A 26768-nucleotide genomic window follows, 5' to 3' on the forward strand; every position below is an offset into this window, starting at 1 on the left:
ACATGTTGGTAAAAAGTTATATAAAACAGAATTTACATGTTTTTAGAAAGGACGTTATTTTACCTCCCACCTTTGGGGCTGGGAAAGCACGCCTATGTCATAAGGCAGAGGTGGGGCTAATATAGTGTATATTTTAATACACTCAGGAGATAGGGAGAGGCTGTTTAAGAAAGGAGGACGAAGCAAAAGGAGACGATTATGGAACAAAGGAGCCGACACCAAAAGGGAGGATTGACACCATGTAGAATGGAAAGAGGACCATTAAGAGGAGGAGGCCAGTCCAAAGGCTTCTTATTTCCAAATCATTAATTTTGTTTTATTTATTTATATTGTGAGGAATCTGATGGGATTCTCCCCCAGAATCCTGGTCTGGGACCCTCCTCATGTGGTCAAGGGAAGGCAGGAGCTTCCTGATCCCCGACCCTGGGGTGGTGTACTGCGGGAGGATCACAGAGGTGAATCAGACCAGGAAGAATGGGAGGAACTCCCTTTTAACTTTCCCCGTAATCCCTCCCTTTTTATGGCCCTTTGCCTAATTAAGAAAGTGGGAAAACCTAACTTTGATAAAGGGAACTACATGTCCTAGAAGACGAAGAAGAGGACTGAAGAGGCATGAAGAAGTGGAGGATTTGCCTGGTCAGGCAATTAGCAGCGATGGCCTGTACCTGAAATCAATTACCCCACCTAAGAGGCATAAAAGGCTGCAGCATGATGGGGAAAGTAGAAGGAGCTGGAAGGCTGGCAGTAATAGAAGATCATGAGGCTGGCAGTTCATGAGGAAGTGTGATCACTTCAGGGATGTCGGGACGTGGAGAGAACAGATTTCACCTGCAAGTTCTGAGAGAGTCCTGTGTTAACAAACTCTGCCTTGCCGTGGCTGCACTGAGAGAGATATGCTGCAAGTGAAGGTCTTCCCAGGGGCGCCTAGTGGCTGTAATTGCACAGCCATACTGGAGCCAGAGGCCCATAGCAAGAAGCAAGCCGAGGGTCAGAGGAGTGCAGGAGGCTCCAAGTTGACGTGGCCGGACCGGAGACACCCGTGCTGCAGAGGGGTGTGGGTCCCAAGTGTGCTTAAAACCGCAGAAGAAGCAGAAGTCGGGAAGTTGAAGCAGCCCACAACCGCAGTGTTCCTGAAGCCGGCGAGTGAAGGTTGGCTTTCAGGTTCACTCTCAAACTCTTGCCGGAAATTGTTAGCAGCTCTAAAGTGGTTCGCGTAAGAGTGGCAGTTGTTCGTCCGTGTGGAAGTTGTTTTTTACAATGGAAATGATCATGCGCACTTCAAGTAAAAGCTATTGTTGAACGTTTAAATATTACCGGAGTGATCAAGTGTCTCCAATTAAAAGGGGGGAAGCTTTTTACAGTCTCTGAAAACTCTGAAGCGTACTTTCACATTTGTAACAAGACCTTACGGCATCAAAGGAAGGTTGTGTGTGACCAATTAGGATTCCCGACCAAGTAGAAAGTATCTCTGTGTTAATAAGTGGGAATACCAACTCTTACAGACAATTGAAGATCTACCTGAAAGAGTGGTTGTGTATAACTACAACAAAAAATAATATTTGAAGATAGCACCATGTAACTATAAGAACAAATATCCTGTAAATGCAGAAGTTGTTAGATTAATAAGGAGAACAAGCATTACCGAACCCAAGAAGTGAACCCGTTCTATAGTGAAGAAAAACCCTGTATAAAGCAATCCATGTAACAGGGTAAGGTATTAATGTATTGGACATTTGTATTGCGCCTATACACAAGTGTTTCCAGGTGCCACAAGACAAGACAAGACGGGGGGTGGGAGGGAGGGGCGGCAAAAAAAACCGGTTATATCGGCCATGTCACAATCCTACCATGCAAGACAAGGTGGTAAGTGCAGGGGCTAGGGGTAGAGGGAGTTGTGCAGGAGCTGGGTGCCCAAAGGGAGGGGGTGGGCAAGTGCTGGGGGGGGGGGCGAGGGCAGCAGACAAGGTGGTAAGTGCAGAGGTGGGTGGAGGGGGGTGTCATAGATGGAGGCGTGGGGTCCAGCGTCCTCTGATACAAGTGAAACATTGTTATCTGAAGTTAGTAGTGTGGCAATACAGTTTCAAGGTAGCTACTGGAATCAAGAAGTAGTATGCAAATCCGGGGAACAGAGCTGGGCACTTGTAAGAAGATTAAACAAATAACCTGTTTTGCTGAGACTGTTGAAGTGGGAAGAAAGTCAGTCTGGAAGCAGAGGCAGGTTATCCTTGTGGCAGTAAGGCAGACTGAAGAGGCAAAGAGGCTGCCATTTTCGTGGAACATAGAAAAGAAGAGTGCCTTGGCTACCTGTAGAGGTCAAAGTGTCTTGTCTAAGATGTTACACTCTACCAAAACTATGCCTAACTATTTCTCAAAGTTGAAGCAGAAGTGCCAGAACTGTGGTTGTGTATAAGGCTGTCAGTAGATAGTCGCATTGAAGTTGATTGAAGTAGTAGCACACTGTGGAACCAAGGGGTCGGTTTCCCTAGCAACAGTAGTAGAAAGGTAGTTGTAAAGAGGACAACAACCCAAGAAGAAGCATCCTGACAATCATACCAGCTGTACTGCAGAATGTATGTCTGTAGAATTGTAGAGGATGTGGCTAATCTATTTCTGATTTGTAACAAATCAATTCTGGAAGGAAGACGTCCAGGAATACCATTGGGGCTATTCCCTTAGCTAAAATTGCAAAGGCATCTTTTCAACTGGAAGAAGAAGGGAATAGTTTCTTACCTGTAACTCCATTTCTCCAGCATTGGTATCTTTCATGGATTCACATGCTTAGAATATTCCCCGTCGTCAGACTGGGACCCCTCGGTACACATATATAGCCTTTTCCAATAGGAAAACTTCCGACACTTTTGTGTCCTATCTACGTCCTTTTAGGACCCGCCTACGAATGCTACGTAGGCCGTCCCCGTATAAGAGGCCCGCCCCCGCGGTTCCCCTTCAGATTTCGGCCCCTCCAAAGTAGGAAGGGTTAAATTTATCAATTAAATACATTACATTCCGGGGAGGTTGGCGGCGCATGTGAATCCATGAAAGATACCAATGCTGGAGAAATGGAGTTACAGGTAAGAAACTATTCCCTTCTCCAGCATTGGATCTTTCATGGATTCACATGCTTAGAATAGATTGTATAGCAGTAACACTTGAGACGGCGGTGAGAATGTAATGTAATATACCCTCAACATACTACACAATGCATATGTACAGTAGGAATAAGTTACCTCATATAACCTTACCCACATAAAATAAACTGTCATTAAAAAGGTAGACAACAGATTCTCCACAGCGTGGAACTTACCTTACTGAAACAGATGGCGCAGGACAGCTCTTCCCATCTGCACCTCGTCAGCATGCTGCCTGGCAAGGCAGTAGTGGCGGGTAAACGTGTGGGGCACTGACCATGCCGCAGCTTGGCATATGTCCGTCAACAGAATTCCTGCCCATAAAGCTGTTGAGGAGGACATCGATCTTGTAGAATGGGCTCTAGGATGTCCTTGCAGTGGCCTTCCGGCCTTAGAGTGACAAAACACAATTGTCGATGAGACCCATCGAGCCAATACTTGTTTAGAGATTGCTTTTCCTCTCGTCGACGGACCATATGCGACGAACAGTTGTCTAGTAGACCTGAATTCCTGTGTACGATGTAGGTAAAATTTCAGAGCCCTCTTAACGTCCAGGGTATGAAGAGCTTTTTCTGCTGCCGATGATGGTGTGGCGAAGAAAGTAGGGAGAACAATGGACGAGTGTTTGTGATACACTGTCGGAACTTTGGGGACGAACGTAGGACTAGTTGCCAGGACTACTTTGTCCTTAAAGAATCTTAGGTATGGCGGGTCTACGACCAGCGCTTGCAGTTCCGAGATTCTTCTAGCTGATGTGACAGCAATCAAGAATGCCAACTTCCACGAAATGAATTTTATGTCGGACGTGGCCATAGGCTCAAAAGGCGGTTTCATTAAGCCTGCCAACACTGTGTTGAGACTCCAAGTCGGGGGGAAACGTTTTTCCGGGGGAAAAGCTCGAAATAAACCCCTCATGAAGTGTTTTACAAGTCTGTCGCTAAATAGAGGAGACGACTGCCTTTTCCTTGTGAACCTCGAGATGGCCGCCAGGTGCACCTTTATCGATGTGAAGGATAATCCCCTCTCCGCTAAGAGGAGCAGGTAAGGTAGAACTTGTTCCGGCGTCACCGACAACGGTTGTAGGCCCTGTTGTCCCCTACACCATTCACAGAACCTCCGCCACTTATAGGAGTAGGATTTGTTTGTATAAGGGGCTCTAGCCGCTTGCAGAATTTTTTGACAATCCTCCGAAACGTCTAAAGCACCGAACTCCGAAAAGTCAGGAGCCAGGCTGTAAGGTTGAGACTGTCCGGGTCGTGATGCCACACCGTGCCTTTTTCCCGGGATAGTAGGTTCGGGGCTTTCGGAAACCCTATGGGATGTTCCAGCGACAGGTGAAGCAGGTCGGAGAACCACGGTTGCCTTGGCCAGTATGGTGTCACTAGAATTACCCGGCAATTGTATCTGCGTATCCACTGTAGTGTCCTCCGTATGAGGGGGAACGGGGGAAAAGCATAGAGGAACATGTCCGTCCATGGAAAGGAGAATGCCTCCCCCCTGGAGCCCTCTTGAGGCCATCTGCTTGCGAATTGCTCGCATTTCTTGTTGTCTTTGGTCGCGAAGGCGTCCAGAGGGGGGTGACCCCATTTCTCGAACACTTTCATCAGGTGAACTGTGTCCATTTCCCGCTCGTGTATCTGGGCCATGCTTCTGCTGAGGGAGTCTGCTTGGGAGTTCCTCACTCCTGGAAGGTGATGAGCCACGATGGAAATTTCGTGCTTTAATGCCCAATGCCATGTTTTCTGGGCTTCTATGGAAAGAGTTCTTGATCGCGTCCCTCCTTGTTTCCTCAGATAAAACATGGCCGTTGTATTGTCGGTCAGTATTCGTACTCGCGAGCCCTTGATGTGTGGTAGGAATGCCTTCAAGGCCCATCGTACTGCTCTGAGCTCTAACACGTTTATGTGTAGGAGTGACTCTGTTGGAGACCAGCGACCTTGCGTTTGGAGAGCACCCATGTGAGCTCCCCATCCGGTTAGGGACGCGTCTGTGACTATGGTTCGCTGAAACTCCGGCTCCTGTAGGAGTACGCCGTTGTTCAGATTGTGGAAACTCTGCCACCACTGAAGGGTCCGAAGCAGCTTGTCGTCGTCGATGGTTATCTTGTCTGACCACGATCCTTGAGCCTGCGTCCATCGGTCCGTGAGGAATTCCTGGACTGGCCTCATGAATAGGCGACAGTTTTCCACCAGATGGATGCAGGATGACATGGCCCCTAGGACCGAAACATATTTTCTCACTGAGATCTTGGTGTTTCGCCGTAGTCGGCATGCTTGTTGATTGAGTCTTGAGGTTCTGTCGAGAGAAGGTTTCACTAGCCCTAACCGGGTCTCGAACTGTGCCCCCAGGAATACCAGCGATCTCAATGGCTGCAGAAAGGATTTTTCGAAGTTTATGGCGAAACCCAGCTGTTGTAGAAGCTGCATGGTGGCTTGTAAACTTGTGTTGGACGACGCTGGGGAGGATCCCCTTACCAGCCAGTCGTTGAGGTATGGATATACATGGTGGCCTTGCTTCCTTAGCCAGGCCGCTACTGGAGCCAGGCATTTCGTGAACGTTCTGGGGGAGGTCTTGAGCCCAAAAGGAAGAACCGTGAATTGGTAGTGAGTCCGCCCTATTACAAATCTTAGGAATTTCCTGTGTTTCCGACACATTGGAATATGGAAATACGCGTCCTGTAAATCCAGGGATGCTAGAAAATCACCCTCTTGAACGGCGCGGATCACTTCCTGCAGAGTGAGCATCTTGAATTTTAGGCTCTTTAAAGACTTGTTGAGATCGCGTAAGTCTAAAATGGGACGCCATTTGCCGTTCGGCTTTTTTACGACGAAATATCTTGAGTAGACTCCTTGACCTCTCTGTGATGTTGGAACTAATTTTATCACGCCCTTTGCTAACATGAGTGTTACCTCTTGTTGCAGTATCTTTAGATGGGAATGAGCGGTGAACGCAGGTGGAATTTGCGGAGGGCTGTGTTTGAATTGTAGAGAGTGTCCGTTTCATATAGTATCCAGCACCCATTGATCCGTCGTTATTTGTTCCCATTCGTCGACATATGCTGAAACTCTTCCCCCCAGAACGGTGTGTTGTATGTCACTGCTGATCTTTATTTTGCTCGTCTCTCGACGACGACGGATATGATGGTCTTTTCCTGGAAGTCTGGAAGTTCCGGCGACGGTTTGCCGTTTGGGAGGCAAGTCTGTAACCCTGGGAGGGGTAAGCTGATCTGCCAAAGGATCTGTCTCCAGATGCAGAGAATCTTGAATTACCTGAAGCCCCTCTAAAGGGACGAAAAGACTTGTAGTTTCTGCCACTCTGGAGGGCACCCAATGAACGTGCCGTGTCCGAATCCTCTTTCATTCCCTTTAGGGCTTCGTCCACCTTCTCACCGAAAAGAAGGTCTCCCTCAAAGGGCATATCTAAAACTTTGTATTGTACTTCTGGCCTGAAGTAGGTACACTTAAGCCATGACTGTCGACGTAATACGACCCCATTATTGACTTGCTTGAAGCCTGACTCAGCGAGGTCCACCGCAATGTTTATTGCGTGATTTGAGGCTTCCTCACCTTCTTGGACGAGTGACATCGCTGCCTTCCTATGCTCTTCCGGAAGATGATCAAGCAACGGAGCTAGCCTGTGCCACATCTCCCTATCGTATCTGGCAACAATTGCCAGAGAGTTTGCGGCCTTTACTGTGGTCGCTCCCACGGATAGCACTTTTTTGCCAAAGGCATCTTGGCGTCTCGCTTCGGTCTCAGGAGGAGTCGTGCACTTGTGCTGAGCCTTCGCCTTCCTCGCCGCTGCCGCCGACACCACCGAGTCTGGCGTTGGTTGGGAGGATAAACACTTGGGGGTAGACTCTGCAGCCTTAAACTTTTTTTCCAGGCGTCCTTTCACTGCCGGCTCTGAAAACGGGTGACGCATTGTCTGCAACCCCTCCTTCCATACATGGTCTAGTATTGGTATCGAGAACACAGACCTCCTTCTCTTACCCATGTGGTCGAACAAAAAACAGTCCTTTTTCTGTTCTTCCTGGGACAAACCAAATTCTTTGCATGCCTTCTCCATCATAGAATGGAATGACGCAATGTCGTCCGGAGGGGACGGGTGAGCTGGGCTTCTAGGGGTTTCCAACTCCACCTCTGACTCCCAGGTTGGATCCCTGGAGTGGGATGATGAGATATCCGACCTGGCTCCCCTGTCAGACTCCGAATCTGGCAGCTCACCTTCCTCTTGTGCCAGCGCTGAGATTGGCGTGCGTAGGTGCGTCGGTTGACGGGACGGGCCCGGCTCGTCGACGGGTGACTGTGGTAGGTTTGCCTGAGGTAGTCTCTGGTCCAACGACTGTAACGACTGAAGCGTGGACAGAATTTCCAACGACAAAACAGATTGAGGATTAAGAAGAGGGGCAGATACCGGTATAACGGATCCCCTCGTCGACGACTTGTCAGCCACTCGTAGCCCTAGGTCTGCTGGGCCAGCTATTCTCTCATTCTCGTCCTCCGAGGACAGCAACACAGCCTGTTCTTGTAGTAAAGTATCCGGGGGGGTCGGATCAAAAACTTCAGGCCTCCAGTAGAACCCCCGTCGACGAGGCCATCGTCGACGTCGTTGTCGGTGGGACGGTGGATGCCACCTGCGTAAGTGGCAGGGTGGATGCCGATGACTGGGTCGCCGTCGACGACGGTGAGTTAGCAGGTGGTTTTGGCGGTCCCGCCTTTTCCACACTTGGCTTGCTTTTTACTCGACTCTCGACTCGTGGTCGATCTATGATGATCGCCCGAGGAGGATTTCCTTTCCTTTTCATGCTTTTTTGATGATGATGATTTCTTTGACGAGGAGTCTCTAGTAGAGTGACTTCCAGACGACTCTTTTTCCGTCGGTCGAGATTTCTTCGCCGGTGGTTCCGACGAGGTAGTGTGGCGTGATGTTTTCGCCGATTGTGTGGAGCCTACCTCCGAAAGGGGGTATGCCCCCGCTCCATCATTCAGCCATGCCACCAGTCGTTGACTGCGGTCTGAGGGTTTTTTGAGAAAACCCTTTGCATATGTCGCAGTTATCCGCCGAATGATGAGGATGGAGGCAATATATACAATCCATATGTCCGTCCCCCTCGTAAACTTTTTTCAAGCCGCACATCGCGCTTGGGCGGAACAGCGCTTTTCCTGACCCGGAGGACATTTTCTGTACTCAAATTCCAGTAATGCAACCTTGTACAAAATAGTAAGACAACGCGAGGAGATCCCACTACTTTGGAGACGGTTGAAATCTGAAGGGGAACCGCGGGGGCGGGCCTCTTATACGGGGACGGCCTACGGAGCATGCGTAGGCGGGTCCTAAAAGGACGTAGATAAGACACAAAAGTGTCGGAAGTTTTCCTATTGGAAAAGGCTATATATGTGTACCGAGGGGTCCCAGTCTGACGACGGGGAATATTCTAAGCATGTGAATCCATGAGAGATCCAATGCTGGAGAAGAACTGTTACCAGTGGATTTTTGTTTGGTGAACTTGTTTTATTTGGAATTTACAAAAAATGGTTCAAGACTTTATTCTTCTGTTTGAACATTTGGGTAAATTGACTTTGAGCAATACCGGGGAAGGTATTTACCCAGAACAAGTGAAGGTCATCCAAATTACTGGTGGTTTATTATTCATTAATTTATATTTACTTTATATATGTTTTGTTTTTTAGTGTTAGGGCTAGTGTGTTCTGTTAGGAGTGTTTCCCTTAGTTCTTAGACTAGGTAGGGAACTCTCTGATAGAGTAGGCTTAGCATCTTTATCTTTTAATAAAATGTTTAATTCTGATAAACATACAAGCAGGGGCGTGTGCCTTATCAGCCATGGACTGAGACCTGCTTTCGAGGGGCTCCTGCCGATCCGACAACGATCCTGATGTAAAACGGTGCTTTAAGCTGGCTGTGCAGCGTATATTTGAACCCACCGCTGCATGAATATGGGCGGAATGTAGTGTTGAAGAATCTGCCGCGATGAAGATGTATGCAGCTGATTTATGATCCGGAGAATTTGGTGAGATTTGTAAGACAGTGAACACAAAATGGCGCCCACCTAAGAACAAAGGAGACGGCGCATCACTGGGGCACAGCGGGTCCCGAGCGGTGTGACACCGTCCATTGCAGACGGGATCTAAGCGCCGGGATGTGAGCAGAATTACACTGGAAACAATGTTAAGGAAGTAAGCGGTCCACTGGGAAAGAGCAGCTGTGTAGATAAGTTCTGGAACTGGAAGATACATAGTAGCCCGGAGGAGGATGGTTCATGTACGCCGAAGTTGATAGAATTGCAGCAACGACATTTCACGGCATATGAGTGAAGTGGATCACTGCATACAGACAGCGGACCCCAAGCGAAACGAGCACCACTGGGACGCGGCCTCTGTGGTGCCGCTCCGTTGCTCGAAAAGAACAGTAAGCTAGTAAAACCCTGCGGCAGAATCACAGGTCTGCTGAAGGGCACACGTTCGGTTGGTGAAGCACAGTATACGATGCTAGTAAACAAAAGTAAAAACTGAATGAAGACTTTGCCTTCGGTGCCCGACGTGCTAACGAGCTTGTAACACCCACAGACATGGAGCCGACAGTAATGTGCTCATGAGTAACAAGATACAAATAAGCTGGGACAGGGCTCCAGGTTTGGGGGCCCAGAATAGCCTGTATTGCCACGTGGTACGACAGAGCCCGTTTCAAGGACCGGTCTGGGGGCTCGCTGGCACCTACAACACGGTTTGCCTATGAAACGTGGCCACCATTGGGCAGGAGGCTGCAGCACCCTCGGGGTCCCGGGAGGACGCATGCTGGATTAGCAAAATGCTGAGTGGGCTCTGCAGGCCATGGATGGAAGCCCAAAGGCCCGGACCAACTGGGGCTGGAGCTTAAGGCTCGAGAGGTTAAACGCACACTAATAAGGGAGAGGACATAACCCACTCCTGTAGCAAATAAGCAGCTTCAAGACACCCCCTGCGTGGCCTGTTCGGACCCAGATGCCAGTAGAAGCTTACACCTGCTGGAGCTGTTAGTCACAACTGGTGGGGCCCGTCCACACGTTTCTGGCACAACGCCATGTCCAGCAAATCTCTAAGAACGAAGGGCAAGCAACCCACGCTGGACAAATATGCCAGAGCATCACCGGCCCCGGAAGGAGCCAAGAGTAAGGACAAAACCCCTGTTGGGAGCGCAGTCGCCATGGGCACGAACCATGAGATCCTTGCTGCCATAGCTGACCTAAAGGTGGCCTGGGAGACCAAATTAGGACTGGCTATGACCGAATTGAAAGCAGCACTAGAGCTCAAAGTTGGGGCGGTACAAGAGGAAGTGAATCTCCTCCAGCAAGATGTCAGGTCGCTGGCAGAAGGCACAGAGAACTTAGAGAAAGAGGTGGCCCTGAACACAGTGGACTGTGCAGCACATAAATCGGACCTCCACGCCCTAGTGCAACGTGTGGGCAACCTAGAAAGTAGGGCAGAGGAGGCAGAGGGGCGCACCCGGAGGAATAACATCCGCATTGTTGGTTTGCCGGAGGGAGCGGAGTGACCCAATGCTACGGAGTTCATCGAATCGATGCTGCTGCAGGAGATAACCGGAGGAGTGTTGTCCCCGGGGTTTGCGGTGGAAAGGGCACATAGGGCCCTAATGAAGAGGACGCTGCCAGGAACCCCACCTAGTCCGGTGATTGCCAAGATCCTGAACTATCGAGATCGGCAAAGAATCCTTGAACACTTCCGGAGGGTTGGAACAATGCAAAGGGGGACAGCAAACATAACCGCATACCCGGATTACACCCTGTTGGTACAACGTAGTCGTATGAACTTTGGGACAGTGAAGAGAAGATTGCGTGAAGCAGGCTACAAGTATATGCTGCTCTACCCGGCGAAGCTGAAGGTGTTCCACAAAAAAAGAACCTCGTTTTTCGAATCCCCAGAAGAAGCTATGGGATGGCTCGACACGCAGAGCTGCCCCCAGGAGTCGGGCATCCAGACGGGAGACGGAGAAGGAGGAGATAAGTAAACTGGATCTGTGGAACCGAGGGGCGCCGCAGCATAAGACAATGGGTCTTCATTATAGTGTAAGATGTAGCACATGGGCGTGCATGGTCAGGGATATAAGTGGATATGATCCGTGAGCACTGAGTCTTTTGATACGAGCACGGGAGCCTTGCAGAGACAGCTCTCATAACCCCACAAAGAGAAGCTTAGTTAGGTCACCGGTAGTCCGGTGACACCCTGTCGGGTACCTGCCCTCGGCATTCCAAGGCAGGACCAAACGCGGGGTCGCCTGAGATCCAGGGATGGAGCTGGGCATTTGTTGGGGTCGAGAGAGGTGGGGGGACGGAAGGGGCGGTGTGTTGGGGTTTGTTGTTGGGAAAAGGGGGGGGTGGGGTTTTGTTGGAAGTCGGAGGGGGGCGAGCCAAACTTTGTGTCATCCGGGGAGGAAGCAGAAACTGGGAGAGGAGGCGGGATATCAAATAAATGGCGTCTGGTAGTCTCAGAGTGGTGACCTCAAATGTGAGGGGCCTCAATAGTTATCTAAAACGCAATAAAGTAATGACGTACCTAAGAAGGATGAGGATTGATATACCACTACCACAGGAAACCCACCTCACTAGGGAGAAACTGGAGGTGGTCAAGAAGAAATGGAGGGGGAGCACCACGGGAGCTACATATTCAGCCTACGCAAGGGGAGTCATTATATGGGTAGCGCCGCTTGTACCGTTTCAGCTGACTCGGTCTACGATTGACCCGGAAGGTAGAATGGTTGTAGCGCAGGGAATGCAGGAAAAACGAGAAGTGAGCATTATACATTTATATGCCCCTAACCAAGATACAGCGGCTTACTTTAGGACCCTGTATGGCAAAATCAGCCCTTTGGTGGGTGACGCAATCCTATGGGGAGGGGACTTCAATTGCACCTTGAACCCTAAAATGGACAGATCAGACGGCAAGCTAGACAAACCCACCCCGGCTGCTAAGGCGTTACAAGCCCTGCTGACAGACTTTAAGCATGAAGATGTCTGGAGGTGGCTGCACCGGGCAGACAGGCAGTACTCACATTATGCCGTGCCGCATGGCTTGCACACAAGGCTGGATTATGTGTTTGCTCCCGCTGAGATAGTAGGAGAAATGGTGGGTGCGGAATATAAGGCTAGGGTGCTTTCGGACCATTCCCCCTTGGTCCTGGAGAGGCGACACCAACCCCCTAGGGCGCGGATCCCGACGTGGAGGCTCAGAGCTGAGGCCCTGCAGGATTCAGGATTCCGGGAGGACCTGAGGGAGGCAATCACCGAGTACTTTGACATTAACACCGGCAGCGTGCAATCTGTAGGAACAGTGTGGGAGGCACTTAAGTTAGTAGTGCGGGGTGTAGCTATACCGAAATCCAGAGGGCTCCAAGGAGGCATAGCACAGGAATTGCAAGAAATGGAAAGGGAGTTGGAAGACATGATGCGTAAGGGCGGTGCCTCTCGGGAGGATGGGGAAAGGATGAGGTTGCTGCAACAAACCAGCATTGAGCTCTGGGATAGATTGTGTAAGCTGAACTACAAGAAATATGTGGAAAGACAGCATGCAGGAGGAGACAAGCCAGGCAGATTGCTGGCCTGGTTATATAAAAATGAGACACGACGATCTGTGATTAGAGAAGTGAGAGGCGAGGAGGGCCAGATTTGGGATACCCAAGAGGGAATAAATGAAGAGTTCTGCAGATACTATAAATGTCTGTATGAGGAGGTGGGGGGAAAATAGGGATCATGAGATCCAGGAAACACTAGAAGACATAGGATTCCCCTCTTTAGACGACTTGGAACGGGCAGACCTGGATGCCCCAATCACCCCAGATGAACTAGAGACAGTGATCCAGCACCTGCCCACATGCAAAGCTCTGGGGTTGGATGGGCTCCCCAGTGAATTCTATGAAACGTATAAGCAAGAGTTGCTCCTGCCGCTACTGGCCATGTTTAACGAGGCTTATGAACGTGGGGGGCTGCCTACGGGAAGCAGTGATCATCCCGCTCTTGAAACCAGGCAAGCCAAGCACAGACTGTGGGTCATATAGGCCCCTATCGATGCTCAATCAGGACAGTAAAATCCGTACAGCTGTGCTGGCTAACAGGCTTAAGTGAGTCATAAGTAGACTGATACACTCTGACCAAACGGGCTATGTACTTGGCAGAAACATAACAGACAATCATAGGAGACTGCACCACATCATTGACCAATCAGAGAAAGACCCTGGCGAGCTGGCAATTGTCTCGCTGGATGCGGTCAAGGCCTTCGATTCAGTGAGGTGGCCTTGGTTGCTGGCAACCCTGAAAGAATATGGGATGGGGCCAGGGTACCTGAGATGGATCAAGATGTTCTACAGCTCCCCAATCGCAAGGGTTAAAACGGGCACCATCATTTCAGAAAGGTGGCAACTTAGCAGGAGTACGAGACAAGGATGCCCCTGGTCGCCCATGTTGTATATCCTAGCGCTAGAGCCATTAGCAGTGTGCCTTAGACAACAATACGGGGAGCTAGTGATCCGTACTGCAGGAGGTACACACCTTATATCACTGTATGCCGATGATATGCTTTTGTACCTGCGCTTTCCGGAGGAGAACCTACAATATGTCTTGGAGGTGATGGAACGTTATGCCACCCTCTCGGGCATAGCAGTGAATCCTAGGAAGTCCAGTGTGTTCCCCCTGGGGGTGAGGGGGTATAGAGGCACCCCATTGAGAAACCTGCCCGTCTTGCCGATACCTTGGAGAACTGAGACATTACGATACCTATGTATCGATATATATCACACAACAGGGGCAGAACACAAACACAATACGGAGAAGGCAGTTGAAGGTATTAAAAGCAGCATGGGATTTTGGTCCAGATTGCCCCTGGCCATGATGGGGAGAGCGGCTTTGCTTAAAATGGTAGTCCTGCCCAGATTGCTACACTTTTTTGTAAACATCCGTATGTGATCCCCAAACACTTTTTCGCCAAACTTCATAGCCTGTGCAGGGATTTCCTTTGGCACAATTCCAGAAACAGGGTGGCCCTCTGGAAATTACAAAACCTGTGTGATAGGGGTGGTATAAACCTGCCGAATTTTGAGTTATATTACATGGCAGGACAGCTGCAATATGTGGCTAGGTGGCTGTCTGAAGGGGAAACGGCTGAAGCTAAGCTGTTGCGAAAGGATCCTGCCCCCTACTAACTCAGAGAGACAGTGTGGTTGCCTAAATCAAAGGTACTGGTAATGGCGAGGCTGTTGGTGCTTGGCTGGGAGGTGTGGCGTAGGGCATGGCAGACAGTGGGAGACCCAACCCTGTTCTCCCTGCGGGTGCCGCTAGAGGCGTTATGCGGGGAAGATTCCCAACTGACAAAGGGGGTGCGCAGATACTGGGAACCGGTGGGCCTGGCTATCCTTGGAGATATATGGCAAGAGGGGGTGGCATTGGACTTTCCGAGATTAATGGAGGACACCGGGGTGCATGAAGGCCAACACATTACTTCTACTAGAATCAAAAAACGAGTGAGAGAAAGATGGCCTAAGGCAGTGCAAGGGGGAACAGCCTGATGCTATCATAGAGACGATATATGACGTCTCGGAGGGTGGGCACGAAGTATCTCATATATATGAGTTATTGGTAACTGGGGCGGGGAGGGAGTTGCTCCAACTGAGGCGAGACTGGGAGGAGGAGGTGGGTGAACCCATGACGGATGGACAATGGGAGAGAGCCCAAAGGTATCATAAGAAGATGTCCCGAAACGCGAGACTTCAGCAGATCCAATTGTATGTCACTCATAGAGCATATCTGACCCCCGGCAAAATAGCCAGGTTTGGGGGCCTGGCGATACAGAAATTCCCTAGGTACAGGGAGGTGGAGGCTGGGCTGCTGCACATGTTCTGGGCTTGCCCGGAGGTGGGTCGGTTCTGGACAGAACTGAAAACACGATTAGCAGACAGAGGGGTTACGCTGAATGTGGAGTCGGCTTGGGCATGTATGCTTGGGGGTTTTACCAGACCACGTAACCTGAGGCACATCAGTAAAATGAAGGACCTGACCTACATCTTGGCCAAACGGAGAATTGCAGTGTGCTGGAAAGCTGCCCATCGGCCCAGAATCGACATGTGGTGGGCAGGCCTTTTAAAGTGGGCAGAAGCAGAAACGGCTGCCTGGTATGAAGCCGTCACCAGGGTGGGAGGAAGAGGAGGTGGGTCCCCTAATAGCATGGAGGCAGCTGGTGGCCTCAATGGTGGGTCCCTCCCAGGCCGACCACAGTGATGATGACATGGAAGAGATAATAGCAGTAGACACGCCCAAAGATGTACTGGTGGATGACGTGAGTATTAACGCTCAAGTTAGTGGGGTGGGAGGGGGAGGACAGAAGAGTGCATTCTGCAATGTAATGTTTGAGGCTTAATCATGAACGTCCTAATTGTTTGCAATGTTTGGAGTGTTGTTTATAAAATAATAAAAATTGTTTAAAAAAAATAAACATACAAGCAGCTGTCCGTCTCGCATTACTGACCCCTCACAATATACAGGAGGAACAATGCTGTTTTGAACACAAAGGAGCATACAATAGATAAGAAATCAGATTTGATGGGAAGCAGGGAGCTTCTTACAATGGGGTTAGTTTGAGGGACATGCTGACGAGGTTGTGGAGGAGAGTAAATGGAACAGTCAGTGGAAACAATACATAAGTGGTTATATATAGATTAAGGACAGAAAACATTGGACATTTTAAGTGCAGGTAGGCTGTATGGGCAGATGTGCTCGGGATGCGATCATGATGGGTGAAGTGCTAGGATGGAGGCAGAGGAAGTAAGGGACAGTGGCAGGTTAGAAGTGATGGACATTTTTTAGCTAGCAGGCAGATGAGAGGTAGGTTAAGAGGGCAACTCAGTGGCAAGGAGGTAGGCTTTTAGTTTGGTTTTGAACACATCTGTGTGGACTATTTCTCGGATGTCCGGGGGAAGAGAATTCCATGCAAGTGGAGCAAGAAGAGAGAAAGAGCAGAAGCAATAGAAAGCCCAGGGAGCCACAAGGGTAGTCAAGGAGGCAGAGCAGAGATTACGTGAATTATAATTATAATTGTTCTTTTATAACACGCTTAATACCAACGAGTGATTTCTAAGCACAGTATCGGGATTCAAACCTGTGTTGCTCTCCGTAGTCTTGCTTCTAAGACAAACGCGTTGCCCCTGAGCTATCCTTCCTCCCCAAGGCTTACAGAGTGGGATAGAGGAGAACAGATATAGAGGTGCCTTACCGTGGATAGATGTGTGAACCAGGAGAAGAAATTTAAATCTGGCCCAGTTTTGCATCATCACCCATACATTGTGGTGACGATTCAAGGAAGTAGGTGTGAAGTGAGGGAGATCAAAGAGAGTCCTGGTAGCAAAGTTAATGATCTTGTCGAGATGACAGAAAGCATAGTTGGGGAGACCAAAGAGGATGCTTTGTCCAGTTTAGAGAAGACAAGAGTGGTTGGCGGCGTTGAAAGGAAGGAGATGCCTGATATTCCTAATATTTAGGAGGTTGAGGCGAGCTGCTGTTTCTGTTTTGGAGATGAAACTAGAGAAGGTTTGAGAAGGGTCATAGATGATGCCAAGGTTTCTAGCTGAAGAAGAGTAGCAGAGAGTGGCAGGTGGGAACTGGCTAGGCAGAGGAAGAGATGAGAGAGAGCTTTTGGCAGGGAAGAAGAGTACCTCTGTTTTGGTAGAGCATTACATCTTAAGTACAAATGCATCCAATATTTAATGGCAGAGACACAGTTGGACATTTTGAGAGAGAGATAAGAGGAGAGTTCAGGAAAAGAGAAGAATATTTGGGTGTCACCCACAAAGAGTTGGCACAAGAACCGAAAGGAGGAGACTAGCTCCCCAAGAGCAGAAGTGTAGAGTGTAAAGTGGAGCGAACCCAAGAGAGAATTGTGGAACGCCAACAGTTAGAGGAGTGAGTTGAGATGTGCTGTTGCTCCAGGAGACAGAATTGGTCAGTTGCAAGGTAGGAGTCAATCCAAGCAAGGGCTTGATCTCGAATCCCAAAAGGAAAGAGTAGTAAGCAGATCAGAGTGATCGACAGTGTCAAAGACAGGTCAGGGAGAATTAGGTTAGATAGGTTTGAGTACTTAGCAGATGCGATGATGTTGGACACATTCATGTGAAAAGTTTCTGTGGAGTGACAGTCGCGGAAACCTGGTTGTAGGGGGTCTCGAAGATTGCTGATGTCTAAGAAATTGGTAAAACGGTTGGACACAACCCTTTCGAGCAGTGCAGAAGGAGAGACACAGGGCAAAAGTTTGCTGTTAAGTTTGGGTCAACAACTTGCTTTCTTAGGAGAGGGATGACCGTGGCTGTTTTGAAAACAGAGTTAAAGCAAGCAGAGTTGAAGGACAGGTTGAAGAATTCAGCGAGGTGAGAGGCCACTAAAGGGGCAATAGGCTTGACTAGCAGAGGACCAAGAGGGTCTGATGGGGCACAAGAGGGGTTAGCCTTCATCAATAGAGATAGTACTTAGTATTACTGCGACTAAAGTGGGAGGCAGAGGATGATGGTAGAGTAGGCAAAGTGTAACATGTAGAAGCAGGGAGTGTGAGGAAGGTCAGGAGAGACCCTCTAATTTTGGAAATTATTGCAGCAAAGTATTCAGCAAGGCCATTAGCTGTGAGAGTGGAGTTGATAGTTGATCGTCATAGACTTAGGAGGAGTGAGTTTAGGGGGCCTGTAGCCGGGCAAGGAAGGTTAGAGTGAGTCAATGAGTGTTAGGTAGAATACCTTTTTAGCTCCATCAAGAGAGGACATGAGAGAGTTCAGGACAGAGAGGTAGAGTTGCAAGTGCTCATGCACGTGGGTAGGCCTCCATTTGCGCAGCAGCCGACTAATGTTGGTGCAGAAAGAGCATATGAATGGGGTGACCCATGGTTGAGGATGCTGAGACTTAGGGGTGAAAGTAAGCTGGGGGAAGTGAGAGGAGAATTAGTTATATAGTAGGGATTGGAAGCTGGAGAAGGCAGTGTTGCTGGAAGAGGTATCGAATGAGAAGGAGGAGAGTGCGAACTGTAGCTTGGAGAGAAAGTGGGGATGGCAGAAGTTTAAATTTCCTTTTAGTAATAGGTGAAGCAAGTGGCGAGGAAAGGTCAGATGGTGGAAAGGAGATAGTGGTGGAAGCATGTGAGTGATTAGATATGGTTCGTGTGACAGTAGTATTAGTGGCTGAGAGAGAGGTTGGGAGGAATAAGAGTTCCAAAGAGTAACCTGCTGTGTTGGTATGTAAGTTATGGATGGAACAAGTTACTTACCTCTAACTGTTGTTCTCCAGCATGGGTCTGGCATGGATTCACATGCTCATGAATATTCCCCGTCGTCAGGCTGGGAATCCTCTGTAAAGAAAAATCATTATCAGTTTCGTTTCTGATCTGTCTTTCGTAGTAGTAACCAATAACTGATCTCTGCGTCATACTGACCACAGCCAATGACTGCCATCTCCCTAAGCCCCGCCTCTGGCAGCCATCTTCAGATTTGGTAGCACGTGAAGTGGGAGTATGACCAAGGGAAGAGCCGCAGAGGGGTAGGCGGGAGGGTTCGCATGTGAATCCATGCCAGACCCATGCTGGAGAACAACAGTTACAGGTAAGTAACTTGTTCCTTCTCCAGCATGGGGTCTGGCATGGATTCACATGCTCATGAATAAAAGAATACATAGCAGTACACACATGCACAACCACAGGAGGTGGCAACAGGCTCAACATTAAGCAATACAACAACTCAACATTAAGCATCTCTTACCTTCTCACCAGGCTCACCTTAGGCGAACAGGTTGCGCAGCACTGCTTGGCCGACCCTGGACTCCTCCCTGGAATCCCGGTCGACGCAGTAGAATTTCGTGAAGGTGTGCGTCGACCTCCACGTAGCAGCCCTGCAGATGTCCAGCAGGGGCACACCAGATAGGAACGCCGTGGTAGCTGCGATCGCTCTGGTGGAATGGGCTCTCGGAAGGCTGGGCAGCTGTCAGTTTGCCAACCGATGACAGTATATGATACAGCCGGAGAGCCATCTGGAAATGGAAGCCTTTGAGAGAGCCTTCCCCTGATTGACAGGTCCAAAGTTCACAAAAAGTTGTGACGTCTTCCGAAAACTCTTCATGCGGTCCACGTAGAACTTCAGCGCTCTAGCCACATCTAGCGAGTGCAAAGTCCTTTCAGCCGGCGACGAAGGCGATGGGAAGAAAACAGGCAACACCAAGGGTTCGTTGAGGTGGAAGTCCGACGGCACCTTGGGCATGAAGGAGGGGTGCGTCCTGAGCACTACCCTTGTGTCGTGAAAAGTCAAGTACGGGGGCTTGCAGGAAAGGGCCTGGATCTCTCCCACCCGTCGTGCGGAGGTGATGGCCACAAGAAACGCTGTTTTCCACGACAAGAACTTCAACGGAGCTGAGTGCAGAGGCTCGAACGGAGGTCCCATGAGCTTGGTCAGCACCACGTTGAGCTCCCACGCCGGGGCCAGAGCCTTCACCAGCCGGAACGATCTGAATAGTCCCTTCATGAATTCTTTCACCAGACGATGAGACCACAAAGACGTCCGTCCCGTGGTTCTGGTGTATCGGGAGATCGCAGCAAGATGAATCTTGATGGAAGCGTGCGCCAGTCCAGCCCTGGCCAGCATCAGCAGGTATGGCAGTACTTGAGGAGCCGTAATCCGTAGAGGGTTAATCTTCTGTGCGTTGCACCAGACAGAGAACCTCTTCCATTTGTGTCCGTAGCATTTAAGAGTTGAGGACGCCCTGGCCTTAGCAAGAACCTCTCTGCAGTCGGCCGGTATGTCGTAACCTCCAAACTCTAACGCTGCAGGAGCCAGGCCTGCAAGTTCAGCGACTTCGGGTCGTGATGGAGGATGGCGCCTCCTTCCCTGGAGAGAAGATCCGCGTCCACTGGCAGCTTGATTGACGGGGACGCTGACAAGTCCAGAAGGTCCGGGAACCATATCTGCCTCGGCCACGCAGGTGCGATGAGGATCATCCTGCACCGTGACCTCTTGAGCTGGTTGATGAGCCGGATCAGCAACGGCAATGGAGGGAACGCGTAAAGAAACAGGCCCTCCCAGGGGAACGAGAAAGCATCGCCCATGCTCCTCGGCTGGGGAAACCTGCTGGCGAACCCCCGGCACTTAGAGTTCGTCGCCGTCGCGAACAGATCGATCTGGGGAGTGCCCCACCGTTGGAAGAGGCGGTCCACTAGATCCTGTCGTAGCTCCCACTCGTGGCACGAGCGCAGCTCTCTGCTGAGCGAGTCGGCGATGGTGTTTTTTATTCCTGCCAGGTGAAACGGCACCAGAAACATCCCTTGGGCGACGGCCCAATGCCACACCGATCCTGCGCCTCCTTGGACAGGGCTGGGGATCTGGTACCGCCCTGCTTCCTGATGTAGAACATGGTGGTGGTGTTGTCGGTGAAGATCCTCACCACCTTGCCCTTGAGGGATGGAAGAAAGGACCTGAGGGCCCAAAACACTGCCTGGAGCTCCAGGACGTTGATATGGAGGGACTTCTCCGTCGGAAGCCAAAGGCCTCTCGCGTGCAGATTTTCGGTGTGCACTCCCCACCCTTCCAGGGAGGCATCCGTGGTCACTGTCTTCTGATGGCCCGGGGTCTGGAAGTCCATGCCCGCCGTCAGAGGCGCGCGGGTGCCCCACCACCGGATCGCTCGTCGGAAGCTTTCGTCGAGTGTGATCCTGTCCTCGAAGCTGCCCGTCGTCTGAATCCAGCGAGCGTCCAGGAACTCCTGTAACGGGCGCATCCGAAGCCTGCACAGGCGGATGAGATAAATGCAAGAAGACATCATTCCGAGGAGGGATTTGATGGACCTCACCCTGGCCGCGTCCGCAACCAGCATCTGCTGCACCTTGCCCAAGATGGCCCTTTCCTTTCCTCTGACGGAGAGGCCAGAAGCGCCACCGTGTCGAGTTTCACTCCCAGAAACATCGCGTCTTGCGCGGGCACCAGGTGGGACTTGGCGTAGTTTATGGAGAATCCCAGGTCCGTGAGTAGTTGGACGGTCCTCGCCGTGTGCTCCGCGGCGAGTTCCCTTGTCTTTGCTCGGATGAGCCAGTCGTCCAGGTAGGGGTAGACGTGGATCCCCTCCAGGCGCAGTCACGCCGCCACCGGTGCGAGGCACTTGGTGAACACCCTGGGTGCCGACCTCAATCCGAAGGGAAGGGCTCTGAACTGGTAGTGACGCCCTTGGACCACGAATCTGAGAAACTTTCGGTGTCCCTTTAGGATGGGGATATGGAAGTAAGCATCCTCCAAATCCAACGACGACAGGAAATCGCCCTCCTCCAGCTGACCCAGGACGTGCTGGAGGGTGACCATCCGGAACTTCTGTGCCTTGATGAATTTGTTCAGTCGTCATAGGTCCAGGATGGGACGCCATCCTCCTGTCTTCTTCTTCACGAGGAAGTATCTTGAGTAAACTCCGGAGCCCCGAAGCTTCTTTGGGACGAGCTCGATGGCGCCTTTCTTGAGCATCGCCTTTACCTCCAAGAGAAGTTGAGGGACGTGATGTTCCTTCCTGGCCACGGGGGGGGACGACGCGTGGGCACTTCTTTAGAAACTCGAGCGCGTGACCCTGGGCCAGGGCGTCCAGCACCCATCGGTCGGTGGAGATGGACTCCCACACGCTGACGAAGCTCACCAGCCGGCCTCCCACCGGGGTGCTTCGTTGGGGACCCGACCCCACGGCCGGTTCAGTCCTGCTTCGACGAGGCTTTGCCGCCTTGTCCTTCCTGGCGACGACGGCGGGGTCCGCCCGACTTGCCTCGTCCCCTGTAGGCTTCCTGTGACGACGAACGGGCTGCTTGACGATAGGTGGAAAATCCACCGCCGGAGCCTTTGGGAGGCACCCTGCTTGCCTCCGCCGCTCCGAAAGGGCGGCCGTCGTTGCTGGAGAACACCAAGAGCCTGGGCCGTCTCCGTGTCCGTCTTGATGGCTTGTAGGGAATCATCCACTGTTTTCCCAAACAGGTTGTTTCCGTCGAACGGCATGTCCAAGACTCTGGTCTGCACGTCCTGACGGAAGTCAGTAGCCTTGAGCCATCCACGCCGCCCTGTCGTAGCGGGCTACGATAGCCAAGGCGTTGGCAGCCTTAATCGTCGTCGCTGCCGATGAGATGATTCTGCGTCCCAACGTGTTCAATTTCTTTCCCTCGCCGTCCGGCGGGGAGGTTGACATAGAGGCCGAGGCCCCCCCCGCTTTCTTCCTGGCCGCCGCGCAGACGACCGAGTCCGGGGTCGGCTGTGCCCGAAGGCACAAGGGGGCCACGTCCGGGACCCGGTACTTCTTCTCGTACCGATCCCTTCTCGCAGGCGCTGTGGATGGGTTCTTGAGGAGGGCGAGAACCCATCCCAGATATCGTCCAGTAGAGGTACAGCGAGGACCGTCTTCCTCTTGGTCTCGCGCCATTGATAAAGGAAACCTTCCTCCTTCTCTTCCGGGCAGAGCTGGAAAAGCTCGGATGCCCTGGCGATCATGGCATGAAACGATCCAATCTCGTCGGGCGGGGAAGCCCGGGGAGGAGGTGACGACGGGAGATCCTCGTCGTAAACCATGTCTGTACCCGTCGCGGCCGTGTCCGTCCCCGTATCATCCCCACGAGGTGGAGGATGAATCCTTCTTCTCTTAGGAGGAGGGCTCCCAGAAGGGCCTGGCTCGGGGTCCCCCGTCGGGAGCGGTTCCTCCGTTGGTGGTAACGGCAATCTCGTCCTTATCTCCGAGCATAAGGACTGTATAGCCAACAAAATGGCCGCCGAGTTGTCTTGCGGGACTGGTTGAGGGGATTCCGACGGGCGGTCAGGAGCCCCGTCGGCACCCTCGACGTTATCGTCGTTTCTGACGTCGGGGTCCCTCCCGACGGGCTGGTCTTCTTCCACGCCAACGCCGTGGCTTAAGACTTCGATCAGCTCCTCTTCAGAGGTTGAGGCCGAATCTACGATGACCTCCTGCTCCCCCTTTTTCTTCTCTGTCGGAGGTTTCACGGGGGTCCTGTCGATGGGCATGAAAGAGGACTCCCTCTGCTGTGGCGGGGAGACTCTGGGCCTCGAGGTCGCCACCACTGGTGTAGCATCCACAGGCTGAGCCAGGGCCACCGCGACTGTCTCGATAGAGGCCTTGGCCGGGTGGATCAAGGCTTTCACCACCTTAGGTGCGCTCACCGCCTTCTCCTTGGGGGGAGGGTCACCGCCTCGCTCCCCCTCCGATGGGGCCTTCGAGCTCGACCGGGGTCTCTCCAGGAGCTTCGCCGGGTGCTCGGCCTTCCTCTTACCCGAGCCAGAGCGTTGGCTCGTGGTTGATGGCGCCGGGGAGGATGCGCCCTGCCTGGCACCCGTAGAGCCCGACCGTTCGGCGCTCCTGGTGCCAGCGGGCTCGCGGTGCTTGGCCTTCTGTTGGGCCCCCGTCGCCGGGGCGCCCTCAAAGGTCTTAGAAGACCGCTCGGACTTCTTCTTCTTTTTCTCACCTGACGGGCACTTCCCTTCCATCCAGTTGGCGAGAGGCAGATGGCGGTCCTTCATAGTCCGCTCCGACATATTGCCGCAAAACGCACAGTCCTTCTCCACGTGCGTCTTGTCCTCATGCAGGCAGTGGAGGCAAAGGAAGTGTTCGTCCTCCTTAAAGACATTCTGAAGCTGCCATCCAGGGCAGACCCTGAACAGCTTTCCGGGCGTCGAGCTTCCCTTCTCCTGGGCCATGTCCGAGATGAGCCTGAGAAACTTCTGGAGTCCTCCAAAAGGGTGGCTCGACGAAATCTTCACCCTTGAGGGGCGTAGAAGAATCCGACACGGGTCCCCGTTGATCGGATAAAGAAACGGTGGAGCTTAACGCTCTTTTGACCGTAAAAAGAGAACATTTTCCTATTTAAAAAAGCGCGAAAAAAGCACTAAAGCTCGAGAGCAATAGCACGAGGTTCCCAACACTTGAACGTGCAGTAAAAATCTGAAGATGGCTGCCAGAGGCGGGGCTTAGGGAGATGGCAGTCATTGGCTGTGGTCAGTATGACGCAGAGATCAGTGATTGGTTACTACTACGAAAGACAGATCAGAAACGAAACCGATACTGATTTTTCTTTACATCAGGATTCCCAGCCTGACGACGGGGAATATTCATGAGCATGTGAATCCATGCCAGACCCCATGCTGGAGAAAGAGTGGAAAACGTGGTCACTAAGAAAATATTGAAGTTCAGATTTCTGAGAAGTGGTTGGAGAAGGAAGGTTAAAGTCACATAAAAGAGTGAGGAAATATTTAGTGGAAAGAGAATCAAGAAGTTGCCCGAGAACATCAAAGAATGGCCCAGTGGGACCAGGAGGGCAATAGATGGAGATGATGTGAACCAAGTGAGGCAGATCAATGGTGAATTCAAAAGAGATAGGAGAGGACGTATCATTGGAGATTTGTGAGGCACTGAGGCAGGAAGAGAGTAGGTGTCCAATGCCTCCAACTCTGCCAGTCAAGGAGAGTGATTGAAGGATAGTTTATTTTATTTATTGAACATGTGTATGGCGCCTATACAGCAAAAAGTGATTCCAGGTGCCACAAGACAAAATAGGGAAGGTGCAGAGGGAGGGAGGGGGACAGAGGAGAAAATAACAATAACGGTCCTACTAGGCCCTGTGACATTCAATTGTGCAAGTGCATTAAACAGAAGTATAGGGGGCTGATCGGGCGAGGGGATGGGAGAGGGGGAAGGGAGAAGTGCAGGTGGGAGGGGCCCAGGGGCTGGGTAAGTGCTAAGGGGAGCCAAGCAGGGCAAGTGCCAGAGGAAAACAGGGGTGGGCAAGTACTGGTAAAAAAGGGGTACATGGAAGACTGGCTGAGGGAGGGCCTGGCCCCAGAGAGGCTCATAAGTGACACAGGCTGCCAGTCGCAGTGTCAGGAGGAGACTAGCAAGGGAGGGGAGAGTGAAAGAGGAGGAGAAAAGGACTTTCTTGAGAAGCTTCCAGAACTTAAGAACATCCGGCTCAAGTCAGAGAGGGGAAGGGAGGCCGTTCCAGAGATCTACCACCTCCCCACTCTCTGCTTGGAGAAACATCCGACCTATAGAGAATTGGAGCTAGAGGACCGAAGGACTCTAGCAGGGAGGTATTTCGGTCAGAGAGAGAGTTGGATGCAGCAAGTTCCCAGGCCCCAGGAAGCCTTGTGGCGGATGCAGAGGGTCTTGAACTAGACCGGGAGCCAGTGGAGAGATTTTAGGGCTGGAGAGATACAGTCCCTGGGCTTGAGGTCAAGGATAAGTTTTGCAGTCCTATTCTTAATTAGTTGAGGCGGTGGAGTGAGGAAAGAGGAAGATTAAGGAAGAGGCTGTTGCAGTAATCAAGCCTGGCGAGAACCAGAGCTCTGGAGACATTGAGTTTATGGGGGAAGGTGCAGAAAGGGAGAATGCCTCTGAGGAGGTGAAGCTGAAAGTGGGCCTTCTTGGCAAGGTCTGAGATATGAGGTACGAAGGAGAGCGATGAGTCGAAGATGACACCGATGTTTTAGCCTTACTCCAGCGTGGGGAGAGGGCCCAGGAAGGGCGGTCAGAGAGTAGGAGGGAAGGAGGGGGCAGGAGTCCTAATGAGAAGGATCTCAGTATTACTGGTGTTAAGGCACAGATTAGAAGCACACCATGACTGAATAGCAGTAAGGCAGTCGGGAATGGAAGAGGAGGAAGGGGAGGGAAGTTTACAGGAGAGCTGTGTGTCTGCAGCATAGCACTGGAAATGGGGAGAGAAGGTGGAGATCAAGTGGGCAAGAGGAGCAAAGGAAATGTTGAAAGGCCACGGCGAGAGGGTAGAGCCCTGAGGGACGCTGCAAGTAGAGAGTGAGGTAGGGGAGAGAAAAGGGTCCAGTTGCACCTGAGAGGGCCGATTTGAAAGGAAAGAGGTCAACCAATCTAGTGCCTGATCCATGGGTGTCAAGTAGACGATTTATGAGGGTGATTGACCTTGTGAAAGGCAGAGGAGGATGAGAACAAAAGGAGAGTTGGAGTCGCGGTTTGAGAGCAAGTCATCACTGGTGTTCAGGAGAGCAGTTTCTGTGACTCTGGCTGCTCTGAAGCCAGACTGGTGTTCGTGGAGACAACCAACAGATGCAGTGCAGTGGATTAGTTGGGAGATGACCAACTTCTCCAAGAGTTTGCCCAAGAAAGGTGAGATAGGGTGGTAGTTAGCCAGGCAGGAAGGGTCTGCAGACAGCTTTTTGAGGAGAAGGTGTACAAGGGAGTGCTGGAGGGGTAATGGAAGGGAGCAGTGGCAAAGGAGTTTTTACAGGACTCGGCCAAGGAGGGGGCGAGAGAAGCAATGGCATCCTTGATAGTTCTAGAGGAGCAGGGAAGCACCTGTTGGAGGAGACTTTCATAGAGCAAACTGTCTTGGTGACCTTATCCGGCGCTATGGGTGAGGAGGAGGAGAGTTGGGGGAAGGAGAGGAGGGGGCCAAGGGAGGCATGGGTGCAGGCAGAGGAGGGAGGAGGTATAGGAGAGAGAGGAAGAGGACAGGATTTACTGGGTTTTGGTTGTGAAATGGGAGGACAAAGCCGAGCAGAGGGCCTGATAAGGTGAGAGAAGAGGAGACTGCAGTAGGATTGGCAAATTCCTTACAGATTTTGAAA

General features: G+C 51.4%; 1 protein-coding gene across 6 annotated transcripts in view; it reads right to left on the reverse strand.

Moving 5' to 3' along the window:
- LRRC36 (leucine rich repeat containing 36) overlaps nt 1-26768 on the reverse strand; it is a 1132044-nt gene that overhangs the window by 140805 nt on the left and 964471 nt on the right. The window lies entirely within an intron of this gene.

The sequence above is a fragment of the Ambystoma mexicanum genome, chromosome 1p (assembly GCF_040938575.1).
Source record: "Ambystoma mexicanum isolate Mex_15411 chromosome 1p, UKY_AmexF1_1, whole genome shotgun sequence".
NCBI lineage: Eukaryota > Metazoa > Chordata > Amphibia > Caudata > Ambystomatidae > Ambystoma > Ambystoma mexicanum.